Source organism: Lissotriton helveticus, chromosome 1_1 (genome assembly GCF_964261635.1).
Source record: "Lissotriton helveticus chromosome 1_1, aLisHel1.1, whole genome shotgun sequence".
Lineage (NCBI taxonomy): Eukaryota > Metazoa > Chordata > Amphibia > Caudata > Salamandridae > Lissotriton > Lissotriton helveticus.
The window spans coordinates 680,257,574-680,273,672 of NC_136057.1; positions in this window are offsets into that span (position 1 = coordinate 680,257,574).

Consider the following 16,099-nt stretch of genomic DNA (forward strand, 5'->3'; position numbering starts at 1 on the left):
CTTGAACAATTGGAATATCAAGGTGTGATTGAAACATGTTTGTCTCGGATGAATAATCCTCTTTTTACTGTGACCAAGCCTGATGGCTCGTACCATTTGGTATTGGATTACCGGCACTTAAACTCCCATTTTCGGACATGCGCGGTACAGAATACTCACAGTTCTGCCCTTGTGGATAGTCTCGTGCGTAAAAGGTTTAAGGCCCCACATGACATATCCAATGGCTTTTTTTGCAATAATCTGTCGTCTATTAGTAGTCAATGGACAGTTTTTACCTGTGGCGGTAAACAAAAACAGTTCCGAAGATTAGCTATGGGCTATGAGAACAGTCCAGGCGTGCTCGTATGTGGTTGACATTTATCTCACAGACAACGAATTATGGATGCATCTGTGTCGCGTTGACCGCATCATCTGTATGTTTGTGGACTTCGGTTACAAATTTAACTTTGCGAAATCACACATTACAGAGTTTACAGTGTTGTTCTTGGGCTATGAGCTCAACAATGAAGGCTGAGTTTTGGCACCTCACTTCTTGGAGAAATGCACACAATTGCGCGCACCTACAACTCTGAAAAAATTACAGTCTTTACTGGGTTTTTTTAATTTCGGGCGTACTTACATTCCCGATTATGCCAAGCGTATCAAGCCGCTTAATGCCTTCGTACAACCTACTTGCTCCAAATCTTGCAGGCTGCCTGAACATTCTGTAATTTTGCAATCTTTGCAGTCTGATCTTCTAGAATCTAGATTCTTACTGACTCGTGACAACCACACCAACCTGGTAATAAGAATTGTGCCTGGGGCGGTGGGTTTCACGTACCTGACTTTTAATGAGGGTGACACAGTCCCTATTGCTTACAAGTCACACTTGTACACTTCGGCTGAAATGCGATTTTCTTCTGTGGAAAAATTGTTGACTGCAGTGCAGATGACGATTCTGAAAGAACGAGCGCTGTTGCAGGGGAAACGCATGTTGGTTGTTACATCGTATCCTGCCTTGGAGGCAGTGACGAAAGCCAATGTACCCAATTCAAAAGTTTGCATCCTTGGTGGATACAATGGGCCACATCTTTGACGTCTCCGGATGTCACTTTTACTTTTGATTCCTCTTTGCAGACTCGAGTACTTGCAGTATGAATTTGTTCATCCTGCTCCTCTGACCATGCGCCCGCTAGAGGATTTCCATTGTATCATATACACAGACAGATCGGCGCAACCCGCGACGGTTCAAAGCATGCATATTCAGTGGCCTGCGCAATAGTGGTTAGTACTATGGTGAATGGAGAGTTCAAGTCCGATGTCGTGCATACACAGACATTAGGGGACTGTACCACCCAATTGGCAAATCTCCGTGCTCTGGTGCTTGCACTGGAGTACGCTGATCCTAGTGTGAATACTCTTATTGTAAATGACACTTACTACTGTGTGCAGTCTTACAACGACAATTTATTATTTTGGACTCAGAATGACTATCATGATTCCAAAGGTAGCATGATTAAACACAAAATGCTGTGGGTTCGAGTGGCAGAGCTTAAAGAACGGCTGCCACTCGTGTTTGTAATTCATACTCTTGGTCACCAACGCGTGGGGATACACGCTGTTGGTAACGGTCTTGCTGATGAAGCAGCGAAGACAGTAGTTGTGATATATGTAGTAGAAGCAGTTACACGTTCCAAAAGTAAGATTGATGATGACATCTTGGCAGCTATAGCTGCAACAGAGAAGAGAGGAAATTGCCCTAGAGGTTTCCCTTCTAAATACTCTTATCATTTAAGTCCTGATAAAGTTCCCTTTGTGAGAATTAACGACGCTGGTGACAGGTTGATTACCAATGCGGACCGCAGACAGACTTTGATAACAGCAGCTCACGAGATATGGCCTCGGCACATGCCGGCGTATCAGCTACTGTATCTCTCCTACAACATCGTTACTGGTGGCGCGTATTATACAAACAAATGCATGATTATGTCCTTCATTATGACATTTGCCAGCAAATTAAACCTTCTACTGCTGCACGCCTGCCCCAGACACAGTTGTACATATCTAATAAACCACTTGGGTGTGTTTATTTAGATCACTATGGTCCTTTCTCCTCAGATACTGCGTATAAGTACATCTTAGTTGCAGTTGATTCGTGCACACGCTTTGTTTGGGTGTGGCCACAAAGGTGTGCCGATGCCGGCCCTGTCATAAGGTTTTGCTTGTCTTTGTGGAAATTTTTGCATGTGGTACCTTTCATTCGGACCAGGGTCCAGCGTTCGCCTCTGAGGCGTACAAGGATGCCATGGCTTTATTGGGGGTCCAAGTCAAATTTTCGTCTCCTTACAGGCCTGAGGGCAATAGTCTTGTGGAGCGTATGAACCGTGACTTAAAGCAGTCCTTGACAGCTAAGCTTTTAGTTACAGGCCGGAACTGGCTAGCCCATCTCTATAGCTTTCAATCTCCCTAGAAGGTCTCTGGGTGGGTGGACCCCTTACGAATTGCTCTTTGTCATCAAAATGTTTGTTCCAGACCTAGAGGGTCTAGACATGGTAGTGTCTGCCGCATCCTTTGACGTAGATGAACATTCTGATGTTTTACAGAACCTATAAAAGACTAGAGACAATCTTGCAAAGGAACATTTGCCCTCCACATCTGATGCTGCTCTTCAGATTCTGGTAGTTGGCTGGCTACCCCGAGTTGGTGATCTGGTCCGTGAGAAGGTGGAGAACAAGAAGGAGTTCAGCCCCTCGTATTGAGCACCAGTTTACTTATTGTACTGATTTTATTCAGTCCAATCCTGAGGCATTTTATTTTAAGATGACTGCTAAGTCCTCTTCCAAAGTTAGACTTATCCACACTAAATTATTGTATACGAAGTCCTTTATTGATCAATTGGCTATAGGGGGCTATGAGCTGTGGAAAGATACTGTTGATCTTAAATCTGTTTGAGGTTCTAAAGGCTGGTGGGTACAAGGAACTGAGGCTTTGCATCGTGCATGTCTCATCCCGAACAATATGCTGTTTCTGAATTCGACTATTTCACAAACCACCTGCTTTGGTTTGGCTACATCTAAAAAATGTAATGCTCCTTCAATTCCTGATTTGGGAAAAATCCCTACATGGTACAATCACACAGATAATTCCCTTACTGAGTTACAAACTCTAATACCAAATTCCTCTTCTAATATTTCCAGTTTTGATTCCCAATTTTGGTTGTTATGGCAAAAAAGTTCAGATCTGTGCCACCATCGGTTTCTGGGTCTGGCCCCGAGCTATACACAGGTTAGGGTGGAACCTCGTTTTGAAAGTGACCATACTGTTACTACCTATTTGGTAGGCAATTATGTCAAAGTTGGATCAAACATTCCACCTTAGCATCAGTAAAACTCCATTTGTCCAAATTGACTGATGATGTAGATCTAAAGTATTTTGTTAAAGGCCCTGCAGGTGGCAGGTCGAAAAGATTTATTTATGGATTATATGTTGTTTACAATGAAGTTTGGAAACTATCTGAAGTAGAAGCAGCATCTAGATTACTTGCTATCGACCAAGCTAATTTAGAAAAAGTGCTTGCAGTTGTTGATAACAGTATTAACACCCTTTCTTCCCGAATTTACACATTGTATAATATTGTTTCATCTGGTGTTGATATTGTACGGGAAGAAGAGTCTGTTTTGTACCATGGTCAAAATCAATTATGTTCAATCATGCAGTTTGCTTGGCCATTACAAACATTAAAGGCTGGTAAAGTTCCATGGGACTACATGAATACCTCTTCTCTATTTTTACCATTTAATTTGACTGTTAAGCAACAATTTATGTCTATGAAGGATGCTACGTATTCACTTTTGCATATTGAAAAATTGGAACCTTTACCATTTTCTGTGGCCGAATATAATTCAGCTGTATGGCTCATTCATGCGTTAATTACGGATCACTGACAGAATATCGACTGTCAAAATATCGACAGTCAAAATATCGAGGTAAAAATATAGAATGCCAGAATATCGACCTCCTATCTACAAACTGGTAAGTACAAAAATATCGACTCCAAAATATCGATAGGAAAAAATATAGACAGTCAGAATATCGATTTTTTTAAATATCTTAAAAGTAATTTTAAAGTACTATAATAATAAATATAACTATTTTAAACATACTTAAAATACTTAAATAAACTTAAAATTAATATATAATTATTGTAACTTAAAAAAAATATATTTTTAAAACATATATATATCAATATATATATATATATATATATATATATATATATATATATATATATATATATATATATATATATACATATTATTAACAAAACATATACAATATTTTTTCCGTAAGATAGCGAGAGTTTTAAATTTACTATTCCAACTCCAGTGAGTGCAACAGTAGGGAAAGCGTTGGATAGCGTAGGGGTAAAAATTACTATTCCCACTCCAAAGAGTGCAACAGTAGGGAAAGCGTTGGATAGTGTAGGGGTGAAAATTACTATTCCCACTCCAAAGAGTGCAACAGTAGGGAAAGCGTTGGATAGCGTAGGGGTAAAAATTACTATTCCAACTCCAACGAGTGCAACAGTAGAGAAAGCGTTGGATAGCGTAGGGGTAAAAATTACTATTCCCACTCCAGCGAGTGCAACAGTAGGGAAAGCATTGGATAGCGTAGGGGTAAAAATTACTATTCCCACTCCAGAGAGTGCAACAGTAGGGAAAGCATTGGATGGCGTAGGGGTAAAAATAACTATTCCAACTCCAGCAAGTGCAACAGTAGGGAAAGCGTAGGATAGCGTAGGGGTAAAAATTACTATTCCCACTCCAGAGAGTGCAACAGTAGGGAAAGCGTTGGATAGCGTAGGGGTAAAAATTACTATTCCCACTCCAGAGAGTGCAACAGTAGGGAAGATGTTGGATAGCGAAGGGGTAAAAAAAATTACTATTCCCACTCCAGAGAGTGCAACAGTAAGGAAAGCGTTGGATAGCATAGGGGTAAATTTTAATATCCCCACTCTAGTGAAAATAAATTAATCTAAGTCACATAATTATAAATTAATCAATTAATACATTTTAATTACCAATTAAGAATTAATTAATTACCAATTAAACATTAATTAACTATGTATTTAAAATAAATACCAATTAATTAATTATCATGTTTAATTAATTATATTAAATTACTTCCCACCCTATTCCCCTATAAACCCACAACCCGCTACTACAAATAAAATAATATTATTCACATAATTATTAATTAAAAAATTAATTAAAATTAATTATCAATTAAGAATTAATTATTTATCAATTAAAAATTACTTAACAATTCAAAATAAATACCAATTAATTAATTAACATATTTAATTAATTATAATTAAATTACTTCCCACCCTATTCCCCTATAAACCCACAACCCGCTACAGAAAATAAATTACTAAAATTAAAATAATTATCAATTAATCAATTAAAAATAATTACCAATTAATAATTAATTAACAATTAATTCTAAATAAATAACAAAAAATAAAATAACATATTTAATTAATTATAATTAAATTACTTCCCACCCTATTCCCCTATAAACCCACAACCCGCTACAGATTTATATTACACAAAAAGAAAAATTAATAGTAAATTACCTAAATTTCGATATTTTTGTTGTCTATATTATGTCTAGTCGATATTATGTCCATTCTATATTTTTGATTCGATATTATGTCCATTCTATTCGATATTAAAATTTTCTAGTCGATATTTTGGTAGTCTATATTATGTCTAGTCGATATTATGTCCATTCTATATTTTTTACTCGATATTATGTCTAGTCGATATTAAAAACTCGATATTTTGACTCTATACCGTTAATTACGTTTCCTTTTCCCTTATTTAAATTTGATTCATGTATGAAGTACTATGCCATAGTCAGATATGAACCTTTGGGAAGTGCCTATCTCCATGAAGTTTGGTCTCTGCCATTCACCTATAGATGCCTGAGGGAGGGTAAAGAAGTTTATTTGAAGGGTGAAGATTACACGTCAACACCTGATCACTCATTAGTTTGCAGGAACATCCAATTGCACAGCTCTTGTAATTCTGACGCACAGAATTTAGCCTGCATTTTGAAAGGGAATCCTGTCCCGGCTATAACTCTGACTTTCACATTGCTAGCAAACGGTAGTTATTTGCTTTTAAATAATGAAGATTGCTGTGGTATGCTAGCAGGAATTCCGTACATTGTGTTTCCCAACGTGTAGTCTGTTGCAAAAATGTGCTATTCCCTGCGCATGGGAAACTCAATGTATCCATCTGGCCTTCCATTCCGACCTTGAAAGCAGAGTTCAACAAGATGAGTCGAAAAAGGGCACTATTGTCTCAAAAAAAAGTCACCCTTACTTTTTGCGTGAAACATTTGTCCTTCACGTGGCGAACACTCTCACCGAGGTGCATGCCCTTTTGAATACTGATCTCCCCCTGCATTTTGGTGCTTTGATTCACACTATATTCAATGCCTTGTCGACCACAGGCTTGGCGCACTTTTTTAAGATAGTAAGTTCTGGCCTTGTGACCTCATTCCAAACTATGGGGCCGATTAGGATGGCGGTTTTTCCGCATCCTCCGGGCCGGCGGACACTTCCGCCGGGCCGGAGGATGCGGAAAAACCGCGGCGGAGACTCCAAAGACCCACCGCCAAATTAGGATGGCTGGTGGGTCTGGAATTCCGTCCGCCGCTTTTCCGCTGCGGTCGGCTTCCGACCGCGGCGGAAAAGCTATAACATGGCAGGCGGTGTCTATGAGACACCGTCCGCCATATTATGATGTTTGTGTAAAACTGCTTTTCCACGGCGGCTTTTCCGCCATGGAAAAGCATACGGATATTCACTTTGGGGGCCCGTTGCGGGCCCCCTGGGTGAATGGGGGGTGGGGGGTGCACATGGGGGGTACCTATGGTACCCCCCTGCATTTGCGTGCACAAAGCAGCAGGCACCGTGCGGTGCCTGCTGCTTTGTGCATGTAAATGTAACACATGCTTTTTTAACATTGCGGCGGGTGCAGCTTGAAGCTGCACCCGCCGCAATGTTAAATATAGAGGATGTGACCGCCACCCTGGCGGTCACATCCTAATCAGCACGGAGGGAACGCCGCAGCCCCTGCGGACGTTCCCTCCTCCTCAAGGGTGGCGGACGGACGCAAGTCCGTCCGCCATCCTAATCGGCCCCTAAATTTGGTGTGATACCAGCATTTTTTCATTCTATTTTTTCCAGCCTCTTCGGCTGTTTACCGTTAATTCTCGCCTTGGCTGCTGGTGTACTGCTGTTAATACGCATGCTCAAAAATGATTGCACAATTTGTGTCCCGCGACAACCTGCCCCGGCTGCTCCAACTTCATAAACGGATGCTTGAATACTATGGATTGCTACCCCTGGCTACCTTAAGTGTGGCGTATGGATTATCTTTCCAGTTTTAGTACTTTACATGCTTGCAGCCTGTCTTCCATTACCTGGATTGCAGTTTTGAATGGGCTCTGGATTTGTGTCTCTGCAATACAATGTCTCCTAACCCGGATTATGATCTACTAATGAGTCCCTTAGTTGCTCATGAATTAGACTGGAATTAGAATATTGGCCTGTGCAGCGGCGCATGGAGTCCTAGGTAATTGTAATATCTGGTCTGTATCCCATGACGCAGTTATCTCGAAGAACACCCGAGTTGTCCTCTGATGGTGCTAGAGGCTCCGGCTGTCGAAGAACATGTATGTTCTTTTCCAATTCTGAATTGGATGGCTGAAATGTTCTCTGATGATAACAATGACTTCCTATTGGAGGCAGTTGCGACGTACTGTGCCTATACGCTGTTGGATTGAGGTGACATTTTTTCTACTTCATAGACACGTACTGGACTCCTGATTTTTTATTCATTTTTTCTTTCTCCACATTATGTGTGTTGGACGCTATTCGGCCCTTGCTGGGTTTTTGAAAACTTTTTGTGAGTGCTAATGCGGAATTTTACTCCCAATTATCCAGTTTGGCAAAATTTTGAACTTGGTTCTATCTCACTCGAACTTGAACTCTGCGTTCCAAAATTGCCCTCCTTCTTGTGTGTTTTCTGATCAAGGGAGGGTGTAGTGAAAGCAGGCCCCTGCTTGTGCACATTGCTAAGTTAGTAGAAGCTTATTAGAAGTTTAAACGCCATTTGCCCTTTTGCAGCTTCTGCACACAACACTGCATGTAGCTGTTGTTGTAAGTTTAACTGTGTGAATATCTTCACATGAGAATGGCTTGTTTTCAACATCCCTAGACTTACACCGCAACATTAGTCTGCACAGTGAGTGCTAAAGCCCCCAAGGTTATCATAACAATGTTAGCTGTTATTCGGGCTGATCAGCTCACGCTTAGACACAACATATACGCAGCTACAGCAAACTGAAATTCTGGCGCCTTTAATATTACACTGCATGCATGATTTTAAACACTTGGAGAAAATCCGTTTCCAGAGAGAGAGAGAGCTTTTGCAGATCCCAATGTGATTCACTTCTGCTGATCTTGGAGGTATGGGGTCCCCCCCTTCAAGCCTAAGGGACCTTCTATATTTTATAAAACATAGTTCCTAGCTAGGGAGGGTGGCATACAAGGCACTATAAGACCTGTATCCACTATCATTATAATAAGACTAGCAGCCCGTCCCGACATTGTCCGGGTATGAAATAGAATGTGTGTAATGTGTGTATTTGGCAAAGGCAATTTATTTTAAAATCTCACGGTAGACAACATTTTTTGTTTCATTAGAATAGGGACGGAGAAGGCCCAGCTGCAGCCCTGGTTGATGTTAGCAGGCGCGTGTAATTGGTGTAGTGATCCGCCGCCTGAGCCCGGCTACAGCCCTGGTTGATGTTAGCAGGCACGTGTAATGACGTTGAATGAGAGAGTTATCAGCCGCGGGTAAATCCATTTAATGAGAGAGTTGAGTGACAGCGAGTAGGAGAGGCTGCAGTTATTGTCCCCGCAGACACCCTCATTTGCGTGTTCCCCCGCTTGAGGCCCAGATGCAGGCCTGTTTGATGTTAGCAGGCACGTGTTCTCCCGCTTGAGGCCCTGCTGCAGCCCTGGTTGATGTTAGCAGGCGCGTGTAATTGGTGTAGTGATCCGCCGCCTGAGCCCGGCTAGAGCCCTGGTTGATGGTAGCAGGCGCGTGTAATTTCATTGAATGAGAGAGTTCAGTAACAGCGCGCAGGAGAGGCTGCAGTAACGTTACTTACCAGGCCTCCAGGTGAATGCGTTTGTCACGCCCCAGCACACGGCCACAGCAGACGATCTTCTGATTAATGTACGACCCACATGGCATGAAGGGCGGAACGTAGCACACACCCCCAGCTTTTCTCAGGCCCCCAGCGTGCCCCTTGATGCGACGCAATTGCGTTCACATGGCATGAAGGCCGGACACACGCCTCCAGCGTTTCTCATGCCCCCAGCGAGCCACGCCCCCAGCGTGCCCCTTGATGCTGCGCAGCAACGTAATTAGCGCTTGTATGTACGACTCACATGGCATGAAGGGCGGACACACGCCCCCAGCGTTTGTCACGCCCCCAGCACACGCCCACAGCCCATGATGTGATGGCCATATCACACGCCCCCAGCGTTAGTCACGCCCCCAGCCCACACCCCCACAGCACAACACCGACACGCCCACAAGGGACTACTCTGCTGGTTCTTTTACCTTTTAAATGTATAGAGGAGTTGGCCTAACGGCTAAGGCACTCGACCTCGGATCTGGGGATCTTGGGATCTGGGTTCGAGTCTTGGTAACGATGCCAAACATCCTGTGATTCTGGGCAAATCACTTAATCTCCCCGTGCCTAACAAAAATGAATGTGTGTCCTCATGTAACGTAACTGGTGCTAAGTAAAGCAGTCTGATACCTGATTCAGTTTGGGTCAAGTTTGCGCTATATAAAACTCTGCAAAAAAAAATATATATATGGTGGCCATCTGTATAGCTTATGTCCTTCTGCTGCAACTGCCCTTTCCAACGCTGTATTGGGTGTTGTGATTGGTGCTGTGGTTACTGAGATTACCCGCCTCAAAGGTTTGGGCTCTCTCTTTATAATATTAGTATGGATTTCTCCTTTTGTGTTTATGGAATTGTAACAATGCTGATCGTAGTACTTTTAAACATATGCCTGCTTATGTTAGCAAAAATACTGCATCTTAGAGCATGTCATTAAAATAAACATTTTAAACTTTATCGTCTCTTTTTACTCATGCTGTCGACTGGTATGAGAATAACACACGAAAGAGTGTTCTTGATTCCCACCATTCCTGAGAATAACCTAAGTCGCATGTTCTGGATTGTCTAATCATTGGTTCCTTTGCTATAGGACAAAGAGCTATATGACACTGATGCTAGTTGGTTAGGGGTTCTAGGTACTGAGGTGAGTTTATTGGTCTACCACAATTCACTAAGGTCCTGGGTCTCTGTGCACAGTTCTGTGTATGGGCAGAATCCCTGCAACAGTGTGTGATGCAAGACACCTTAAATTGGGCTCTAGCCTCTGTAGGAAACCATTGAATGGAGCACAGAATAGGTGTGATGTGATTGCATTTCTTGTGGTTTGCCATGATGCATGCTGCTGCATGTAGAACCACCCCGAGTGGTTCTAGGTGGATTTTTGGGATGCCTGATATGAGGGCAATACTGTAGTTGAGTTTTCAAAGGACATAAGCCTGGACGACTGATTTTAGGTCCTGTTTAGGAATGTGATACCGGATGCCCAGAGCATCCTTGACTGGAGATGATTGCTCTTGGCCATGGATCTGGAGGTTGAGATGTTTGGCAAAGGTGAAACCCAGAGATTGTGTCTTCTTAATGATGGAAGGGCAGCCTTCCAGGTCAGGGTTGGGGAGATAAGTAGGAAATCTAGTGTTTCTGGGTTAAGTTTGCGGTGAATGTTTTTCATCCAAGACTGAATATTTTTCAGGGTGTTGAATAAGGTGAGGTCATTGGGAGAAGAGGTTTTCGGGTATATATGGGTATCATCGGCATACAGATGAAAAAGTAGACCAGAGTTCCTGAGGATTGTACAGAGGGGTTCTATTTCAGGCTCAAGGAGGTTGGAGAAATAATCAAACCTTGAGGGACCCTTTGCTGAAGGCTAACTGACCTCTAGATCGCATTGCCTATTTTTCAACTTGAGAGTGATTAGTAAGGTGAGAAGACAACCAGTATAGGACATCCTCTTCAAGACCTATTTGCCATTGTATGGTGTTTTAACAAATTCTGGTGGCTAATTGTATCAAATGCAGCAGAGGGGCTGAGGAGCACAAGAAGGCAAGAGTTACCAGTGTCTTGAATGCATAAGGCGATGTCCATGCTCTGCAGGATGGTGGACTTGGTGCTTTGGCCCTGACAGAAGCCAGATTGAAAAGGATCCAGGAGGTTGTTTCCCTGGATGTGAGATAAAAATTAGGTTACTATGCAGCTTTCGAGGAGAGGCAGCGTCGGGACTGGTCTATAGCTGTAGTGTTGAGTTCATCGGGATCCAATGATTGTCTTTTTAGTATATGAGTGATTTGTCCTATTTCTACACTGGGAAAGTGCCCTGTTCAAGGGAGGATTTGATCAAGGTAGATGTTATGCGAAGAAGCTGTTTAGCTAAAGTTTTGCTGATGGATCCCGTAACCACATTGCATAGGTAGTTTGAAGGTTTAGCATTTCATAGTAGCTTTGATTCAGAGTTTGGGGAGAAAAAGGACCATGGTTGAAGTGCCTTACAAGGTAGGATCTCCTTGGATATTGTAGTGTTGCTTGATGGCAAGAGAGGTGTTTAGGTCTTTAATTTTTTTGTCAAAAAACACCACAAAGCTCTTACAAAGGACCTCTGATGGCTTGGTGTTGGAAGAGGAGTTATTGGCTTGTTTGATTGTCTCAAATAGTTTCAGTATGTTCTTAGCTGTCTGGATGGGAGCCCTGATATTAGCGGACTTGGCTTTAAAGATATAATTTTTATTGTGTTTTCTGCTCAAATGAAGCTTGGACAAGTTGGACGGTGAGGGAGCATGTCCCCATTCTTTTTCCAGCTTTTGAATAAACTTCTTTTCTTTAAGAAGTGCTTTTGAGAAACAAGGGCGGGAAGGTTTGGGTCTGCTGAGTTTTCTCTTAACCCTCTCAGTGCGGCTGTCAGCCAATAGGTGGCACTGGGGAGATGTATAAAGGCCCCAGAGAGTACTTTATTTTATTTTAACCTCAGGCTTCCCTTGCAGCCTGATTGTTTACTTTTTATTTGTAATGACAGATCAAACCTCGGTCAATGGCAGCCCTTGAAAGAGAACTCCCATTGACCTCTGTTTGATCCATTTCTGTTACGGGCACTAAGCCAAGTCACAAAAGTGGCACAGCATTTTTATCAGCACAAGTGGCGTAACACTGGGTGGTAGGAATTTTGTAGATTCCTGACGATTGCAGATGTTTCCATCATAGACCTACAAGGAAAATACCTGATTTCAGGCAAAGTTTGAAGTTTGCAGGGCATTGTGGGTGAAAAGAAAACCTCATGTGACCTATGCAAGGCAGACCACCCTAGAATCCCCTGGTTTTCTAGTTTTCAAAAATCTATGTGGTTTGTAGGTTTGCCTATGTGGCGCCACAACACCACTCTAAATTCTGCAGCTACCCCTATTGCTTATCTATCAATGTCGCACTTTAGGGCCTTTTGTGTGTGGGCTCTTGGCCCACCCACACAAGTGGGAAACCGTTCTTATCTGGGACATGTGGGAACTCAGGGTGGTAGGACATTTGTGGTTTCCTGCAGATTCCAGAGCTTTCTGTCGAAGAAATGTGATGAGAATATTTGTTTTTTAATAAAGTGTGATGTTTGCAATGGCTTCTGGGAAACATTACCTAGTGAGAGCCTCGCAAGTCACATACCCCTGGACTCCACTTGTTGTCTTGTTTTTAAAAATGTGAAGTTTAACTACTTTTTCCTAGGTGCCAAATGAGGTAGGGGTCAAAATACACAGCTAGCCGCACTGCAAAAAAAGATCAACTTTGAGAGGAAAAATTTGATGTGTCCATGTTGTGATTTGGGCCCTTTTCTCTTGCAGGCACTAGGCCTATCAACAAAAGTTAGGTACCATTTTTATTGGAAGACTTGGGTAAACACTGGGTGAAAGGAGGTTTGTGGCTTCCCACAGATTCCAGAACATTCCCTCACAGAAATATGAGGAAAATGTGTTTTTTAGGCAAAGCATGAGGTTTGCAGGGGATTCTGGGTGAGAAAACCTTGGGAGAACCATGCAAATCACACCACCCTAGATTGCGGAATTAGAGGAAAATCTGTGCCCAGACCGCAAGTTATTATTCAAAAGAGCCATCAGACAATATCCTGATGAAACTAAGGTAGCGCAGGCAAGATTTTATGAGGAGAGGATTAATATGGCCACCAACTCACCCAAAGAACTATTCAAAATTGTGAAGTCGCTCACCACGATGGAACAAGGCTCCCACATGCATCAATCATCTAAGGAGAGATGCAATGAGCTAACCACTTTTTTTAAACACAAAGTGGAAAACATATATACCTGGTTGCATACGTGTCCTACGGATCGCCCCGAACTGAGGCAGGACACCGTTGGCAGGAAAGACCAACCCTCTGTCTCAGACCAACCTGGCCTGTGAATAGCCCGTTATTAGGTATCTTCCCGGCACTGTGCAAAGAACACACAGGGCTCCGACTGAGTAACATTAAATATGGCTCTCCACTTGATCCTGCCCCCCACCCCACATCTTACTTCAGGGCGGGGATACCATCCTCTCCAAAATGGCAGATCTTCTCTCGCTATCCGTGAGCACCGGGATAGTGCCTAAGAAGTTGAAGCATGCCATAGTGAAGCCTTTGCTCAAAAAGCCTCAACTCGATCCCACTGTATTGGGGAATTTCTGCTCCATCTCACTTCTACCCATTCTGGGTAAAGTAGTGGAGAAACAAGTTAATAGTATCATTTCACTGTTCCTGGAGGAGAATAACATCTTGCACCAGACTCTGATGGTCTTCCACCCAGAACATAGCATAGTCAGCCCTCCTTGTGATAACTGAGAAACTGAAAATGATACTGGACCAGGGGGGTTCCGCCGCTATTCTGCTCATGGATCTAAGTGCGGCTTTTGACACCATGGATCATAATATTTTAATATATAGATTAAGAGAGATCGGGATCCAGGACAAAGCCAACCAATGGCTAGCCTCTTTCCTCAGTGTTAGACCCCGCTTCCTGGGCACCAGGGCACTCAGGGGTAACTGCGCTCCAATCGCATCAACTAGAGTGTTCCCTCACTGGTGTCCTGGGGACTCAGTACTTGTGGACCCAAAACTGGATAACCAAGTACTCCTCTCCAGCACTTGACTCTCTCAGGGTAGCGAGACAGAGCAGTTCAAGGCTTACTCAAGGAGGTGTGGTGGGGTTAGACATTCAGAATACAGTGTAAACCGTACCACCAGCTGATAAACTCAATGTCCAGTCAGTGCTTTACTTTTTTATAAAAGAAAAGTACTTCAATACACACAAGATAATTATACTACACATAAAACTAGGATAAACAGTGAAAACCAGATGTCTCTACAACCCTCTGGGACAGAGTTCTGACCCCAAACAGTATTTTAACGCCTAGACGCCAAGCACTATAAAAACACAGTTAACATGAAAACACACAGTAAGCATTGCATATTACAGATCATGTTACACAGGGCTGCTCTCATTCACTGGATCCTTGATACCAATCTTGGGATTGAAAGGATATAGTTTCAGCATATGATGTGAAGTCAAATGTTCTTGATCAGCCCCATAACCCCCCACCCAAAGCAACAGAAGTGCCCTCCCATTGTGAGTGAGGACACCGCTCTAGTGGTGTCAGGGATCTGATCACAGGTGCCTGATGTCTTGGCACAGTTTACTGGAGTCCCACTAGTCCAGTAGCCTCTGGCTAGCTGTAGGAGGGTAATGGCTGGACAGAGTGCCAGTTCACCCTGATACCCTCAGAGATCACAAAAAGAATGGTGGGGGCCTACTTCACTGGCCTCTATTCCTAGTTACTGCTTGTACAGGCTCCCACAGCGCAAGGGAGGAGCCTAGAGGGGATTTGATCTTACCTTCAAAGACTAGAATCAAACTTCCTCCTCTCTGGCTCTCTTCATGTCATGCATGCTTCTTTCCACCAGCTTTTCTTGATGTGCCGCAAGCTTCTTTCCACACCTTGGGTGATGGGCCGCAAGCTTCCTTTCCTCACCTTGGGCAGCTGTCTGTAATTTCCTTGGTCCAAAGCGCAGGTTCCCCCAAGCCTCACAGAACAGTTGGTCCTTAATGTTGCTGATGCCTTCCTTCCAGACGCAGTGAACAGAGTCTTATCTCCTGCCTTCACACTGCGGGTCGCGCCTGGCTATCTTCAGACGGCCTGGTGTGGTCGCCTCTTCCGTCATAGACCAGTCTTTGAACAACAGCTGACCACTCAGGCCAGACTTTTATCACCTCTGATTGATAGGCTCATCCAATCAGAGGGTCTGCTACTTTTGCATCCTGAATACACCTCCAATCACAAACCATTCACGGCGTGTTCAATGCATGGGTAAAGCATGCCCCAATCCACCCCCATGTTCTCCTGGTATCAAGCTGTGCAGCTCTCTAGAGAGGAATTTTAATTAACTCCAGCCCAGGAGGCCCTGACCAGTGGGGGTGGGTTCTCTTTGCAGAGCTAGTGCAGCTAAACCCAGATACGAGCTGAGTGTCTACCCCAGCCCACCAGGCCTTTACAAGGAAATAGGGAGGGGCATGGGGGAGCTGGGATGTCCAGCAGAACAGCTTGCATTCCTCACACTGGCTCAAATCACCATTCTTCCCATATGCACCCACAGGCTCTAAAACATACATCAGGCAGACAAAGGCAACAGGCCCACAGGCATGGCAAACTGCACAGACTTGGTCAGGTGGGTGCCTAGGGACTCACCCCTCCTGAGTATAGATGTATTGCTGCCACCACTGTCAGTCTATCACAGCCTCAATAGACAGGGCAGTAGCCACTCTCTGAAAAATAGGGGTGCACTAGGCATGCCCCCTCGACCTCAGAGCCAAGCTCTAGGGT